The sequence below is a fragment of the Papio anubis genome, chromosome 13 (genome assembly GCF_008728515.1).
Source record: "Papio anubis isolate 15944 chromosome 13, Panubis1.0, whole genome shotgun sequence".
NCBI classification, from domain to species: Eukaryota; Metazoa; Chordata; class Mammalia; order Primates; family Cercopithecidae; genus Papio; species Papio anubis.
Window position 1 is genome coordinate 23,666,164 of NC_044988.1, and position 16,747 is coordinate 23,682,910.

At 34.6% G+C, this 16,747-nt stretch overlaps 1 long non-coding RNA gene across 1 annotated transcript in view; it reads left to right on the forward strand.

Annotated features, from left to right (window-relative positions):
* LOC103878410 overlaps positions 1 to 14,071 on the forward strand; it is a 52,725-nt gene extending 38,654 nt beyond the window's left edge. The window contains exon 4 of the long non-coding RNA XR_001895529.3: positions 13,887 to 14,071. This is a non-coding gene — a long non-coding RNA (uncharacterized LOC103878410). The remainder of the gene's footprint in view (positions 1 to 13,886) is intronic.
* The last annotated feature ends 2,676 nt before the right edge of the window (positions 14,072 to 16,747 follow it).

Sequence of the window (16,747 nt, forward strand, 5' to 3'; positions counted from 1 at the left end):
ATAGATTTTCTGACTCCACAGTACCAGAATTCTGTCATCTAATGTTTGCATAAAGCGGATAAAAATATCGTCTTTTATTTTATGAGAGGTCCTGACAGTTTCCATTCTCTATTTTTACATGGATTTTTTTACATCTTTTTTTTTTTTTTTTCCCATGTCCCACTCAATTTGGAATATTTTCCCAACAGTTTTCTTCAGTGTAAGACCTCACCTCTAAGTGAGAATCAGTGGTTGGTTGCGAAAGTTCTTAGTGCCCAATTTCTCTTACATTTTTATATGTTACGGTGAACGCTTGCATTCATGCACAAATTGGAGTGTATAAAACTAATCCTAGTCCCAGTTTCTATGCTCAAATTGACCTGCATGGGTTTTCTTGGTTGTTGTTTTTGTTTTTGTTTTTTCAGACGATGTCTCGCTCTGTCACCCAGGCTGGAGTGCAGTGGCGCAAGCTCAACTCACTGCAACTTCCGCCTCCCGGGTTCAAGCAATTCTCCTGCCTCAGCCTCCCGAGTAGCTGGGACCACAGGCGCACGCCACTACACCCAGCTAATTTTTGTATTTTTAGCAGAGACGGGGTTTCACTGTATTGGCCAAGATGGTCTTGATCTCCTGACCTCTTAATTCACCTGCCTGGCCTCCCAAAGTGCTGAGATTACAGGCGTGAGCCACCACGCCTAGCCTGACCTGCACGTTTAAATGAGTACAACTTCGTTGTTCAGGATTGGTCCTGTCCTCAAGACAATTAGGTATCTTGTTGCTTACTTTTGCTTCTTCCCAGACAGATGCTGATTTTGAAATTCTTTAGGTGTTGGTGACCTGTCCTTGCCCGCTCCCATTGGGTATACCTTGCCATTTAATTATTTTTTAGAATTTGATCATGCGTAGTTGGTTTTAATATTCTAGGTTCTTTATATTTTTAATGAGATGATTCAGAGAAATAAAAACAAATCAAACTATGTTCCTGATGCTGAAATTTTTCTAGTTTGCCATCTGTGTAGTAATATTCTTATGAAATATTTAACTGGAAACTAGACATGAGAAAACAATCAAATTCGGGTGTGTGACATTATTTAAGAGAGTTGGTCTAGTTTTTTAAAAAAATGCTACCGTCATTAAAAATAAAGATGCCAGATAGTCAGGGGACAGTTTTAGATTAGGTGAACATATGACAACCAAAAGCAAAACATAATTATTAGTGGTATCATACATCAAGAAAGCCGAATTATAAGTAGGTTGCTTTAATAATTGTCTATATTTTATTATATGCTCTATGTAATTGTATACATTTTATTATGTGCTCTATGTTAGACACAATATCAATGTTAAATATTTTGGGTATGATAATGCTATTTATTGCATCTCCCAGTATGGAACAATGCCCTTGTTATTAAGAAATACATGTTTTAATGTATTTAGAGCTGAAGTAACATGATTTTTGTAATTTGTATATATGTAATATATGCAATATATATATTTTGCATATATTTTTAATATAAAATATAATATAGACATAAATATATATTTTGCTACATAATATACATAATATATACTTTTATATATAATATAAAGATAGTATATTTGTATTATATAAATATAGTTAATATTTAATATATTCTATATAATTTATATTTTATATACCATATTTTATATATTATGTATTATAATTAATATGTGTATATTTATGTATTATTTATTATAATAATATAATATGTAAATATTGCATATTTAATGTTTAAGACATACTTTACATATTATGATAGTATATAAATATATATTGACTACATTTCATATAAATATTAAATATATAAATTTATATTGTATAAATATTTGTATATTGTATATTAAATATATAATATATTATTGAATATTCACATATAAGTATTATATGTGAAATTATGTAAAATATAGACATTCTTTATATAATATATAATATATAATATATAAGATTATGTATAATATATCTATATTATATTATGTATACAAAATAAGTATATATTATGTATATATGTAAATATGTATATATGTAAATATATATAATATATAATATGTACCTATATTGTATATTACATTAATATGTACAAAATATGATGCATTTGATATATAATATATATTAATTTATACATGTAATTATATACAGCTATATAGTATGTACATCTGTGTATATATATAGATAGAGATATTATAATTATTAAAGCAAAAATTGTGGAAACATTCTTTTTATAATTCTAACATTTATTTTAGATTCAAGGTGTACGTGTGAAATTTTGTTACATGGGTGTATTGTGTGACGCTGTGATTTTGGGTACAAATAATCCCATCACCTAGATAGTGAGCATAATATCCAATAGGTAGTTTTTCAGCCCTTCCCTCTTCCCTCCCACCCTCCTGTAGTAGTACCTGATATCTATTGTTCCCATCTTTCTGTGCATGTGTACCCAATAAGTAGCTCCTACTTATAAATGAGAACATGTGGTATTTGGTTTTCTGTTCTTATTTTAATAGGCTTAGGATAATGGCTTCTAGCTACACCCAGGTTGCTGCAACGAATATGATTTTATTCCTTTTTAGGGCTGTGTAGTATTCCATGGTGGATATGTGCCATTTTTTCTTCATATAATCCATCATTATGGGCATCTATGTTGATTCTACACCTTTGCTATCATGAATATTGCTGAGATGAACATACAAATTTATGGGTCTTTTGGGTAGAATGATTTATGTTTCTTTGTGTATATAGCCAGTAAAGGGATTACTGGGTCGAATAGTATTCTAAGTTCTTTAAGAAATCTCCAAACTGCTTTCCACAGTGGCTGAGCTAATTTGCACTCCCACGAACAATGTATGAGAGTTCCCTTTTCTCCACAGCCCTGCCAACATCTTTTGTTTTGGTTTTTTAAATAATCACTATTCTGATTGGTGTGAGATAGTATCTCATAGGTATTTTGATATGCATTTCTCTCATCAGTAATGATGAACATTTGTTCATATGATTGTTAGCCTTTTGTATTTCTTTTTAGAAGCTTCTGTTCATGTTCTTTGCCCACTTTTTAAAGAGGTTATGTTTTTCTCTTGTTCACTTCTTTAAGTTCCTTGTAGATTCTGGATATTAGACCTTTGTTGGGTGAATTGTTTGCAGATATCTTCTCCCATTCTGTAGGTTATCTGTTTACTCTGTTGGTAATTTATTTTGGCTGGTCAGAAGCTCTTGAGTTTAATTAAGCCCCACTTGACAATGTTCATTTTTCTACAATTGGTTTTAAGGTCTTAGTCATGAATTCTTTGCCAAGGCCAGTATCCAGAATGGTATTTCCAAAGTTTTCTTCTATAATTTTTACAATGTTAAATCTTACATTTAAATCTTTAATCCACCTTGAGTTAATTTTTATATATGGTAAAAGATAGGGGTCTAGGCTTGCCAGTTATCCCAACACTATTGACTACAGTGTTTTTACTCCGTTACTTATTTTTGTCAACTTTATTAAAAACCAGATGGTTATAGGTTTGTGACTTTATTTCTGGGTTCTGGGTTCTGTTCCTTTGGTCCATGTGTGTGTTTTTGTGCCAGTATCAGGATGTTTTGGTTACAGTAGCCTTATATTATTGTTTGAAGTTGTGTAATGCGATGCCTCAGCTTTGATCTTTTTGCTTAGGATTGTTTTTTTCTATTTAGGCTCTGTCATAGAACAGTTTTTATTTTTTCTAATTCTGTGAAGAATTACTTTGGTAGTTTCGTAGAAATATCATTAAATCTGTAAATTGCTCTGTGTGCTATGGCCATTTTAATAATATTGATTCTTCCAATCCATGAGCATGGAATGTTTTTCCATTTATTTGTGTTATATGTGACTTCTTTCAGCAATGTTTTGTTGTTCTCCTTTTAGAGGTCTTTCACCTCCTGGGTTAGATGTAGTCCTCGTTTTTTTTTTTTTTTTTTTTTTTTTTAGGCTATTGCTGATGAGACTGCATTCTCAATTTGGCTCTCAGCATGGGTGTTATTGGTGTATAGAAATCATACAGATTTCTACGTTGATTTTATATCCTGAAACTTCACCAAAGTTATTTATCATCTCCAGGAGCCTTCTGGTAGAATCTTTAGAGTTTTCTATGTATAGAATCATATCATCAGTGAAGAGAGATAATTTGACTTCTTTATCTATTTGGATGCCTTCCTTTTCTTGCCTGACTGCTCTGGCGAGGGCTTCCAGTACTATGATGAATACAGACGGTGAGAGTGGACATCCTCCTTTTCTTCTTGTTACTAAAGGAAATGATTCTAGCTTTTGTTCAATCAGTATAATGTCAGCCATGGATCTGACATAGATGGCTCTTATTATTTTGAGGTATGTTTCTTTGATGTCTAGTTTGTTGAGGGTTTTTGTCATGAATGGAAGTTGGATTTTATCAAAAGCTATTCCTGCATCTATTGAGATGATTATATGGTTTTTTGTTTTAAATTCTATTCATGTGGTGAATCACATGTATTTATTTGTGTATGCTGAACCAACCTTGTATGCCTGGCATAAACGTACTGGGGCTTCCTTCACTTTTTTCAGCAGGACACTGCCACAGGGACTGCTTGCTCATCTTCTTCTCCCCAGGATCTGGGTTTTCCTTCACTATTCTGATGGATTCCCATTTCCCAATTAAAGCTCAGTGAGTTTATCTGTATGCATGATTTTGATATTTCTAGGTGACCAAGATGTGCTAAAAGCCTCTAATCTGCCATCTTGGAAATCAAGCTGGCAAAGAAACAAAAAAACAAAACAAAGGGAAAATGAGGATTAAGACGAAGCACAAGCAAAAAATAAGAAGAAGAATAAGAAAACAATAGAAAAATATCAACTAGAAGGAATCTTACCTTTTGATATTTACATAATTAACCTTACCTTCTGTAAAGAAACTACTTTACGGATTTTGGTAAACATTATAGGTGAACACTCACCTATTACGTTTTCTCAATATGCATTGTTACTCCCCATTAATCTATCTTTATAGATCCTATTCCATTTGCGTTTATACAAATCAAATCTGTTAATTAAAGTCAGGAATATGACAAATAAAGAATATCAGAAATACCATAGGAACAAAGAACCGCTAATGAAAATAGTACACCTGAGGCCGGGCGCGGTGGCTCACGCCTGTAATCCCAGCACTTTGGGAGGCCGAGGCGGCTGGATCACGAGGTCAGGAGATCGAGACCATCCTGGCTAACACAGTGAAACCCCGTCTCTACTAAAAATACAAAGAATTAGCCAGGCGTGGTGGCGGGCGCCTGTGGTCCCAGCTACTCAGGAGGCTGAGGCAGGAGAATGGTGTGAGCCCGGGAGGCGGAGCTTGCAGTGAACCGAGATCACGCCACTGCGCTGCAGCCTGGGCGAAATTGCGAGACTCTGTCTCAAAAAAAAAAAAAAAAAAAAAGAAAAGAAAAGAAAAGAAAATAGTACACCTGAAGAAAAAGGGGTTGGATTGGCTTAAAAAAGGATAAAGATAGATAGATCGATCAATCTAGCCATGGATGTATACTAGGTTTTAATGCTCAGGGCCTGTCTTTGTGAAATTGCTGATATATTAATATTTTATTCAATGAACTTAATGTTTATCACTTCAAATAGGGATATAAACGAGAAATAACTCTCTTTGCTCCATCACTCACACATGATTACCTCTTTAATAACCTGAGCAGATCTGGCACTTTACTGACCACGGTTCTACCTAGTTTAGTATAAAATTGTAGTTATCATTAAGTTTAACAAAATCCAATGACTAGGTAGAAATTTGGATATTATATCTTATTTTAAAATCCAGCATGATTGAATAAGGTGGTTGACAATTGTAAAGTTGGACAAAACTAGAAATTATAATTATTTTGATGCTCTGGAATCAATCAAAGGTATACAGTCAGATGAGAAGCATTTATTCATGAAAACCACTGAATTTCAGGTAAGAGCAACATAGTCTGTAGCATTTTGGGGCAGAGAATCTCCTTTGTCCCTCAGCTCAGCCCATATAGTAGTTCAACCAGGGCAGGCATGATGTGAATATAAACTTTGCCACCAAAGAGGCACATTTGATTTGGATTGTGTCATTTGAAGTGGCAACATTTATGACAAAGGAGCAAGAAGGGCTAGTGGCACTTATTCTGATATTATGGGCCTGCTTGATGCAAGTAAGAGACCAAAGGACTAATGAAGAAGAACAGGGTGGCAAGGAGTCACATATTCCAGGTTGACCAGATGCTGTGAATGTGCTGCAGACACTGTGTGCATGTGCCAACCACCTGCACATCCTTGGAAGAAGGAGCCTGTAATACCCAGAGGAGATGCCAGAGAGTCCAGCTGAAAGTGAAATGAGATGTGAACTTAAAAATGGCCTGAAGCTGGAATGTGCTCTCTGGCCCACACACTGAAGCCTTGCTGGCTTATAATATTTGGACACAACCTCTGACCAATCTTTGGCTCAAAAATAAGCTATGTGGACAGAAGGGTGATCTTTAGAGAGTCAGGCTTAAACCAAAACAAGAAAGAAAAAAACAACCTTAGCATTGAGATATCAGTATCTGCATATTGTCAAAAGACATACTTGACAGATTTACTTTTGCAGTAAAATGTATATAAAATGAAGTGGTTAGTGAGGACTCTGAAAAGTGAATCAACCTAGGTAGATTGAGGAAGAAGATCAAACTTTGAAAGACCATAGACCTGGTGATGAACCTGCCATTCTTTTTTCCCTCCGGTATTCCTGGACAGAGAGAGCACCAGGAGAAGCTCTGTAGTTCTGACTCAAGAAATGAGAAGGAGCACTCATAATGCTCCAAGAGAATAAGGAGCCCACCTCCTCCTCCCCACCCCCCGCCTCCTACTTTTTGCTCCGTTACTTCATGTTCCAGGCAGTCCCATTGCAGCTTTGGCCACAGCAGCAGCAACAGGAACTCAAAGAAGCCCAAACTCTAAGACAGGAATATCTTCTGATCTTCTCTCATTGATGGCTCTGTGTTATCAGCATTGTGCACTGTGCAATTAGTTCCCATTGCCATTCTCTCTGTGTCTCTTCCCATTGCTAACCTTGAATTTTTTTTTCTTTTTTTTTTTTGAGACGGAGTCTTGCTCTGTCGCCAGGCTGCAGGGCAGTGGTGCTGTCTCGGCTCACTGCAATCTCTGCCTCTTGGGTGCAAAGGATTCTCCTGCCTCAGCCTCCTAAGTAGCTGGGACTACAGACATGTGCTGCCACGCTCTGCTAATTTTTTGTAATTTAGTAGAGACGGGGTTTCACCATGTGGGTCAGGCTGGTCTCGAACACCCGACCTCAGGTGATCCGCCTGCCTCGGCCTCCCAAAGTGCTGGGATTACAGGCATAAGCCACCATGCCTGACCTAACCTTGAATTTTTCTCTTCGTAATGGTATCTTTGAAAATTAAAAGGTAGTCTAATTTTACTTCTCTTAGTGAAAGAAGGCACTACAAATAATATACCATATACACCAGATGATTTTATTTATATAAATTTTGAAAGAAGTAACTGTTTAGAGAAGCATTTTGGTGATAAAACTATAAAGATAGGCAATGAACTGATTACCATACAACCCAGGACAAAATTGAACAGGACTGGAGAAGGCCGTTATCCTATGGAGATGGTCATATAAATGAACTCTTGAAATGCTAGAAATAAATCAGCAATTGACAGACAAATGTTTATATAGATGCTCTCTTTATAATAACTTGTTAGACTGCACAATTACATTTTAAGCACTCTTTGTCTGTGTTGTTTCACAACATAAAGGTGAAAATGGGTACACAGCTTCTAGGGCATGAAATAACCGCCTAAACCATATTTCTAACTACACTACCCAAAAACTGGAAACACAGATAATGTTTGTCTTTCACACTTGGTGTTTCAACATGGTGTCCCAAGGATATATGAATACTGAATATTCAAATTACATGTGTGAAAATTATAAAATTTATTCCTCTACATTGTACATATTTGTATTAAAGTATTTTTTAATTCACATCAAGCAATTTATCTTGATCCTATGATATTCTGGGAATTTAAAATGCCACCCTTGTTCTAGTCTCTGTGTGCAACTATTGTCTTTGGAGTATTGAAACCATAATTCTGTATATGCAAGAAACTCTCAGTAAGGGTTTTTTACTTTTAATTTTTATTATTTAACTTACCAGTATAAATATAGAAGTTATGTTGCTCTGACGAGCCTATTGTTAGACCTATTCTTGAGTTTCCCTTCCTGGTGAGATAGTTTAGTATCTTTGGCGGCACCTGAAGTATGTTAATTGTTACCTTCTCCAGATTCTTTAATGCCCTTTTGAGATATGAAAATTTTAAAAAGAAATCTGGTGATAGCTATCATTTATTGAGTGCTTACTCAATTTTATATACATCGTCTCATGTAACACTTGAAAATGTCAGTCAGTATCTCACAGATTAGGGTAGTGAGATTTAAAGAAGTTAAATAACTTTGCCAAAGTCAGGCATATGATGTGGGATTCCTGCATTTTTCATTTGTCTGACTCCATTAATTAATTCATTCATTTGTCCATTCGGTATCTACTACAATAGTGATACCAATACCTGGCTACCATGCCAGGCATTGGTAATATATTAGCAATGGGAAACTGCCAGTCCCTACTGCATGAAGCTAGCACAACTATATAAAGACTAAGGTAAAAACAAACAAACAGTAAAACCTAAAGCAATGTATAATTACAAGTTCCATCTATAAGCTACAGAAATGTACAGTGAGAGACTGCTAAGTAACTTATGCAGAGGCTAATATGTCTTGAATTACTCTTTGCTTTATGCAATATAACCCTTTGTATTGGCAGTAGGGCAGCATCTGTTGAGGTGGGACAAGCAATTCTGTAAAATTAGCTTCAGAATGATGATTTTGCCAGAGCTCTACCTCACAGGATGAGGTATTAATTAGTACTCATAACATCAGTCAGCACTTCAATCATCCACAGACGTAACACTGGTCCTCAGTGTAATAAACAGGCTGTACAGGGACTTCAGAAGCCAAGTTCTGAAAGGCTGTTCATAAAAAATTGATTTAATTGATTTTTCATGTTTATGTTCTAAGACAGTGGTTCCCAGCTTTTTCCAATAAGAGGATCCCTTTTAATTTTGCAAACATCCACATTAAAAATGCATTTCTGATCATTTTGGATTGTGAAAATCCCTGACTAAAGGCTTTCATAGTGTCAGAAACAATAAAATTAGCTTTCATTTTATTAATTACCAAAGCATCTAAATATATTAAAGAACAAATAGTATGCACTGGGTTTCCAAGTACAACTGCAATAACTTCCCTAGGAGACTATGAGCCTGAACTGTGGGTTCAAAATGACTTGGCTGCATTACTTGCTAGTTCTATGACCTTAGGGAGATTACTTGACCCCTATCTGTCTCAGTATCCTCTTTTATCAAATGCTTACAATAAAAGCATATAGTTCACAGAATTTTTAAAATAAGGTTTCATAATATGTGAATGTGTTTGCGTATTGTTCACACATATGCATGCATTATGTTTGTTTTCTTTCTTTCTTTCTTTTTTTTTTTTTTTTTTTTTTTTTTTGAAGGCCGGAATCTCCTCTGTCATGAGGCTGCAGAGTGCAGTGGCACAATCTTGACTCACTGCAACCTCTGCCTCCCGGGTTCAAGCGATTCTCCTGCCTCAGCCATCTCAGTAGCTGGGATTACAGGCATGCACCACTCAGCTAATTTTTGTATGTTAGTAGAGAGGGGGTTTCACCATGTTGGCCAGACTGGTCTCAAACTCCTGACCTCAAGTGATCGCCCAGCTCAGCCTCCCAAAGTGCTGGGATTCCAAGCGTGAGCCACCACGTCCGGCTGCATTAAACTTTTAAATGAAGTACATTATACACACAAAAAACTCCAAGCATTATTAATGCTGTCTGGGGATGGGATGTCAATCTGGTACAATTGGACTTGATTTAGCAGAGACTAAAGCTGGCATCCAGTGAAGAAGCCATTGTAAAATGCTTTGCGTGGCTTAAGGAGTTTTGACTTTATCCTGTAGTTTGTTTCATGTATGAGCATCCAGTAAACACTGAGTAGGAATACATGGGTTTTTTTTTGCCACCTAGTTCTAGGTTTTTACCTTGGGTAGGTAAGTTAGCTAACCTTCAGTTTTCTAATAAATTTTCTCTCTCATTTGAAAATGTGCCAAGTGAGCCATATATATATATATATATATATATATATATATATATATATATATGTATAAATGTGTATATATATATACACATTCTAAAAATGTAAATAGAATTCTTAGGTGACAATTTTTCTTCAGAATTTGAAGCCATATATCTATCTATGTATATATCTATATATACACACACACATCCATATATATATGGCTCACTTGGCAATATTTTCAAAGTGATAGATATCTACACACGTAGATAGATAAAGAAACAGAGACACAACAGCCCGACTTCCACCAACCAAATGAGATAATGTGGAAATTTGTTTCAACACACAATAACAAACTTATATGGATGACACTAATGCATGCGTTCTAAGGAATTATCTGGTGAAAAAAAAAACCTGTCTGACTAAGTTTTTGAAAAAAGAAAAATTTAGAACACCTTTGAATCTTATTTTGAGAGATACTTTTTTGAACTTGCAAGCATCTATCAAAATGCTGAATTATTTTATGTGGATTTTAGCTCGCAAGAAGAAAGTGTGTCTGCAATTTGCACTACGACACTCTGCAAGTTTTTACAGGAAAACAACAAAAAAGGGGAATTGGATAGATGGTATTATCAGCCTAAAAATTGTTTACATTTTTAGAAGAAATCATTAGTCACATGGCCTTATGACAAAGTTTATTTTGGTGCCTGAAGTATTTGACAGAACAGTCAAGTTATTTTGATGATGATTCTCAAGAATTTTCCAAACTATTTTCTTCATGCACTTAGAGAAAATGAGTAAGAAGATATGGAAGAAACAGTAGTATTGATTTGTTTGAAGAAAAAAAGTGTAGTAATATGTTGTATGCAAAACTGAGCTTAATAAAAAAAAAAGTTGGCCGGGCATGGTGGCTCATGCCTGTAATCCCAGCACTTTGGGAGGCCAAGGCAGGTGGATCACGAGGTCAGGAGATTGAGACCATCCTGGCTAACATGGCGAAACCCCGTCTCTACTGAAAAAAAAAAAAAATTAGCCAAGCATGGTGACACACACCTGTAATCCCAGCTACTCGGGAGGCTGAGGCACAAGAATCACTTGGAATCGCTTGAATCCCATACGTGGAGGTTGCAGTGCATGGAGATTGCACCACTGCATTCCAGCCTGGGTGACAGAGCGAGACTCTGTCTCAAACAAACAAACAAACAAACAAACAGTTAATGAGAGTTTAGTGTCACAGACACTGAGCAGTCCCTAACACAGCTCCCTGTTGTGTAAATAAGACTAATAAGTCCAGCTCTGAAAAGGAAAGAAAAGTGTATACAAACAGAAACAGTAGAAAGATGAGATCCCTTCTAGTTCCTACCGAATGAGTGAGCTAAATAGCCGAAGGTGGTTTGTTAGTTTTAAGACTGAGGTGAACATGTGACAATGATCAGAAGGCAACTTGTTTTCTCTGGACAACCAACCATTTTTACACAATGATGTGCAGAAAAGATTCAGGGAAACAGACAGGTTTTGGTATCTTGACACCTGTCTTAGTTAAAAACAGTCTACTTAGACATTTGCTTAAAGGCAATTCACAAGGAAATCAGTTGCTCACCATACAGCAGCACACCTAGATGTGGCTCTTGGACATTTTCTGGCAATATAAGGAGAGACAGTTTTAGGGTAATTTCTACCAGCATACTAAGATAATATCTGAATATTATTTAAATTAATTGTATAGATGATGGACATTGCTGGAACTAAAAATTAATTCGTCCTTTTTTAGTTCAATTTGTATTTGATTTAATAAAAATACAGAGATGTACGCAAATAAAAATGTAGATTCTGCTATGATGTTCTCTTTTATATTTGCAATATATGCCTCTTTTATGCTTTATCAGTCTTATATAGGTTATTAATTTTATTTATCTATTTATAAAACAAATGCTTGGCTTTTTCATTTTCCCTATTGCTTATTTGTTGGTTGGATTTATTGCATACTTTCTGCATAACAAATCATTCCTAAATTTACTAACTTTAAACAACTATATAAACTCAGGTGGATCCACTGCTCAGTGTGATGAAGTTTTCCAAGACTGGGCTAGATACCCAAAAGGGCCCACTCACATTTCCAGCACCATGGCAGGAAAACTGAGCTCAGCTGGGACATTGGGATGGCCCTGTCCCTCTGTATCACTCTCTAAGTAATCTTAGGGCACCTCCCTCTCCACATGGTTTTTACACCTGGTTGCTCTACATAGTCTCTCTAAGTGGTCATTCCAGTAGGATGTTCAGTCTTCTTGCATAGCAGATCATGCTCCCAAAAGCACAGAGCAGCTAACATGACTTGTTAGAGCTCAGGCAATGAACTGGCACAAGGTCACTTCTGCCTTCTTCAATTACCAAAGCAAGTCACAGACCTACTCAAAATTCAGTGGAAAAGAATTTTATTTTATTTTATTTTTATTATTATTTTTTTTTTGAGATGGAGTGTCGCTCTGTCGCCCCGGCTGGAGTGCAGTGGCTCGATTTCGGCTCCCTGCAAGCTCCGCCTCCCTGATTCACACCATTCTCCTGCCTCAGCCTCCCAAGTAGTTGGGACTGCAGGCGCCCGCCACCATGCCCAGCTAATTTTTTGTATTTTTTAGTAGAGACGGGGTTTCACCATGTTAGCCAGGATGGTCTCGATCTCCTGACCTCATGATTCACCCTCCTCAGCCTCCCAAAGTGCTGGGATTACAGGCGTGAGTCACTGTGCCCGGCCAGGAAAGAATTTTTACTAGGGTATTAATAAAAACGGGAGTGGTTCTTTTGGAGTCACCAAAGTAGCCAACTACCACACATATTTTACCTAAATTTCACTAGTTTTGATACGATGTATTTTGTTTCGTTTGTTAGTTTTACCATTCGTTTAATTTTTTTCTAACATTTTTGTAAGTCATTATATATGAGAAATACACTAACTTTGGTGATTATTACAGATTTAGAGATTAATTCTATATTTGAGATGTTATTTTTCTTTGAACTTTGTTGAGAATTGCTTTATAGGCCAACATATGGTTCATTGTGGCCAATGGTTCTTATGCAAAATTGGAAACACACACACACCCTGAATTTGTTTGGCACTATGACATTTTTTATGTCAGTTATTTGTTTCTAATCTTGTTATTAAAATGTATTATACCATCATTATTTTTGTATGATTATTCTATCTGATATTAGAAAAAGTGGGTTAAAATCTTCAAACATATCTCTGGATTTGTCAGCTTCTCCTTGCAGTTATTTCATATATTTGGAGATTAACTATTAGGTTCATTCAAATTTAAAAGTGTCACATCTTCCTGGATTTGAAAGGGCAATAGCTACTTAATTATTTCAGAATGAATCATTTCTGGAACCATTCTTGCTCTGAAGTCCACTTCACTCGATATTATATTACCTACAATCGGTTTATTTTTTCAGTATTTGTACAACACATCTTTTTGCAGTACATACATTAACCTTTCCGTGTCTTTAAATAGATATGATGCATCTCTTATAAGTATCATGTAGTGGAGCTTTGTTTTTTCATCCAGTTTAACTTTTTGTCTTTTAATTGATTTATTTAGTTCTTGGACATTTCACATTATTATTAGTGTTGTTGCATTTCATGCTACCATCTTGCTTTTGTTGATGTTGTTGTTGCATTGGTTTTATGGTCCCTTCTCTTTTCTTTCTTGTCTTCCTTTGCAGTAATTTCAAGTGAGTCACCAGCAGATATCACATTCGAGGGGATCGGATTACACAGGGGTGTGAATACGAGAAGGAATGATTCATTACAAACCACCAAAGTAACAGACAACACACACTCTGTGTGATTGTGTATATGTATGTGTGAGCTCTATCATTTGCTTAAAAATATCTAAATTCCTTCACAATTTCTTCTCTGTTATTTTTAACTATATCATCTTTTACTTTTTAAAAGGGCTCCTCAATGATTATAAAATATTTGATTCAGTAGAGTCTAAATTAATGCTCTTATAACCTCCAAACAATGCATTTATCTGTTATCTCCAATTCTAAGTGAAAACTTAAGGCATTTATCTTTACTTACTATTGTTTCCTTTCTGCCTTTTCATTAATGTTTTTATGCATTTTATTTTTACATATATTTTAAGCCCAAAGACTTTTGTCAGTTTTATACTGTCAATAAGCATGCATGTTTACCCATATACTTATTATTTCCATTTTGCTTCCTTCTTTGCATTTTCATGCATGTTTCTAGATTGTTATCTTGCTGCTTTAAGAATTCCTTTTATTCAAGGTGTTCAGGGATGATTTTAGTTTTGTTTTTTTTAATTTGCCTGAAAATATACTTATTTCACCTTTATTTTCAGGATATTTTTGCAGCATATAGAATTTTTAGGTGAGAATTTTCCTTCAGAATTTGAAGATACTGTATTTTTTCTGAATTGTATTATTTATGTTAGTAAATTAGCTATTAATCTTATTGTTATTTTTAAGTGATTGTTTATTTTTCGATTTCCCTTAAGACTGTTGTCTTTTTTTTTAGTTTCAAAGCTTTTACTTTGATGTTTCCAAGTTTCATTTTCTTTGTAATATCTTACTTGTTATTTACATTATTTCTTGAATTGGGACCTTGATATTTTTTGCCAGTGTTGGACAATTCTTGGCCTCTGTCTCTTCATAGATTGCTTCTATCTCATTTGTTATCTTCTTACATTTTGGAGTTGCAATTTCATGCCTGCGAGATCTTTTCATCATGTATGACTCTGATTTTTGTTTTTGTTTTTGTTTTCCTCTTTTATTCTCTCATGATGGTTTCGTCTAATATTTATCATTGATATATATTCCTGTTTACTAATTTTCACATTGGAAGTATCTGATTTACTGTTAGACTCATCGATTTGGTTCATCGTTTCAGTTAATATACTTTTCAGTTATAGAATTATAATTCAACTTTTTTTGAAAAAGACTTTGTTCTCCATTGGCATTAGCCACCTTATTGTTTTTTTTGTTTCCACGTATTAACCACAGTATGCTTAATGCTCATATTTTTTGTCCATTACCCCAACCACCTGCAAATCTCTTTTCATTGTCTGTTCTCTTGACCCTGTGTCTTGAAATGCCCATAAATATGATTTAGTTAGGAACTTAGTTTTGTTTTAGGCAATTAAAATACAGACAAACTACCTTCATCCAATAAAGGATTGAGTCAGTTAAAGGCTATGTTGCAGTCTTTGTCAGAAATGGTTTATTTTTGTTTCTCTGTTGCTCACACACTAAAAGTCTTCAGGGCTTTGAAGGAATGTTTATGTAGAATTTTTATCAGAGCACTTTCTCTGAAAATTCCTCAATTATTATTATTATTATTATTAGTCTCCTCAGCACTAGGAAACCACTGAAAGCTCTACTTTGCATCTCACTTGTGGTCTTTTTTGTTCATCTTCTCACCCTATGGAATGTGAACTAACTTGACAATTAGCAGATGCCTTGAGGAAAACTGTGGTAGAATATCAGAATTGCGTTATTGATTTTCCATTGACTTAAGTGTTTTGGTGTCTCAAGTCCTTTCATTGTTCGTTCTTTTTCATGCATAAAACTAATTCCTAAAAATGTTTTAAAAGTTTCATGTTTGTTCTTGTCAGGTATATAGTTCTGCTTCGAGCTACTCAGTCACATTCAGATGCAGAAGTTCTTAATTCTTTTTCAATATTTGCTCCAAAAAGCACCTTTTTTTGATGCGTCAAAAATAAGTATATAATTAAATGGTTAAGTTTTTGGCAATTTGTTCTTTCCTATAAAAGTCTGTTGTCTGTTTTGATTTACATTTATTTGAAATATGTAACAGATCATTTGTTTATTATCAGATATGATTTCCATTTTGATGGATTTTTCTCAAACTGCATTTAGAGGGTTCCTGAAGACAAGCTAAGGTTCTACAGACCTTGCATTTTAGATTCAACTCAAAACTTAAATTAAGAATTTCTGAAGGGTAAAATAAGAAAGCAGAACAAAATAAAACAGAAACTTTCTTCTTTTTAAAAAATTTACTGTCAAATTGAAACTTTGTTTTCAGGAATAATGTTTCAGACTATATGGCTTCTTAATTTAAGACAAAGATAAATATTATATGTCCTATTACATATTTTTTAAGTTGTATCCATTGCATCAGTAAATATTAGAACAGAAAAATACTTAAAAAGTTATAGATTCTGACTTAATATACAAGTTAAATAACATTTGAAAAAAGACCACCATAGAAACCCTAAGTTTCTATCGTATGTATACCAACATGGAATATTAATTTAGAATAATGGTTAGGCAAGTCTAAAGGATCATTACATATTGCCTCCATTCTTGTAGTCTTAAAACATTGAAAAATATTAATATATCTAAAATACATTTTTACATATACTCATTTGATTTTAGAAATGAAGAGCTGAAATGATTAAAAAGAATTATTGAAGATGTACCAGAAAATAATTTGTGGCTCCTTTTTAAAACATGAGTAAATGTATTAAAATCTTCTAAAATCAAATAACATTTCCAAATAAGTCTTGCTTGAAAGAAAACTTACTCCATAATTTAAT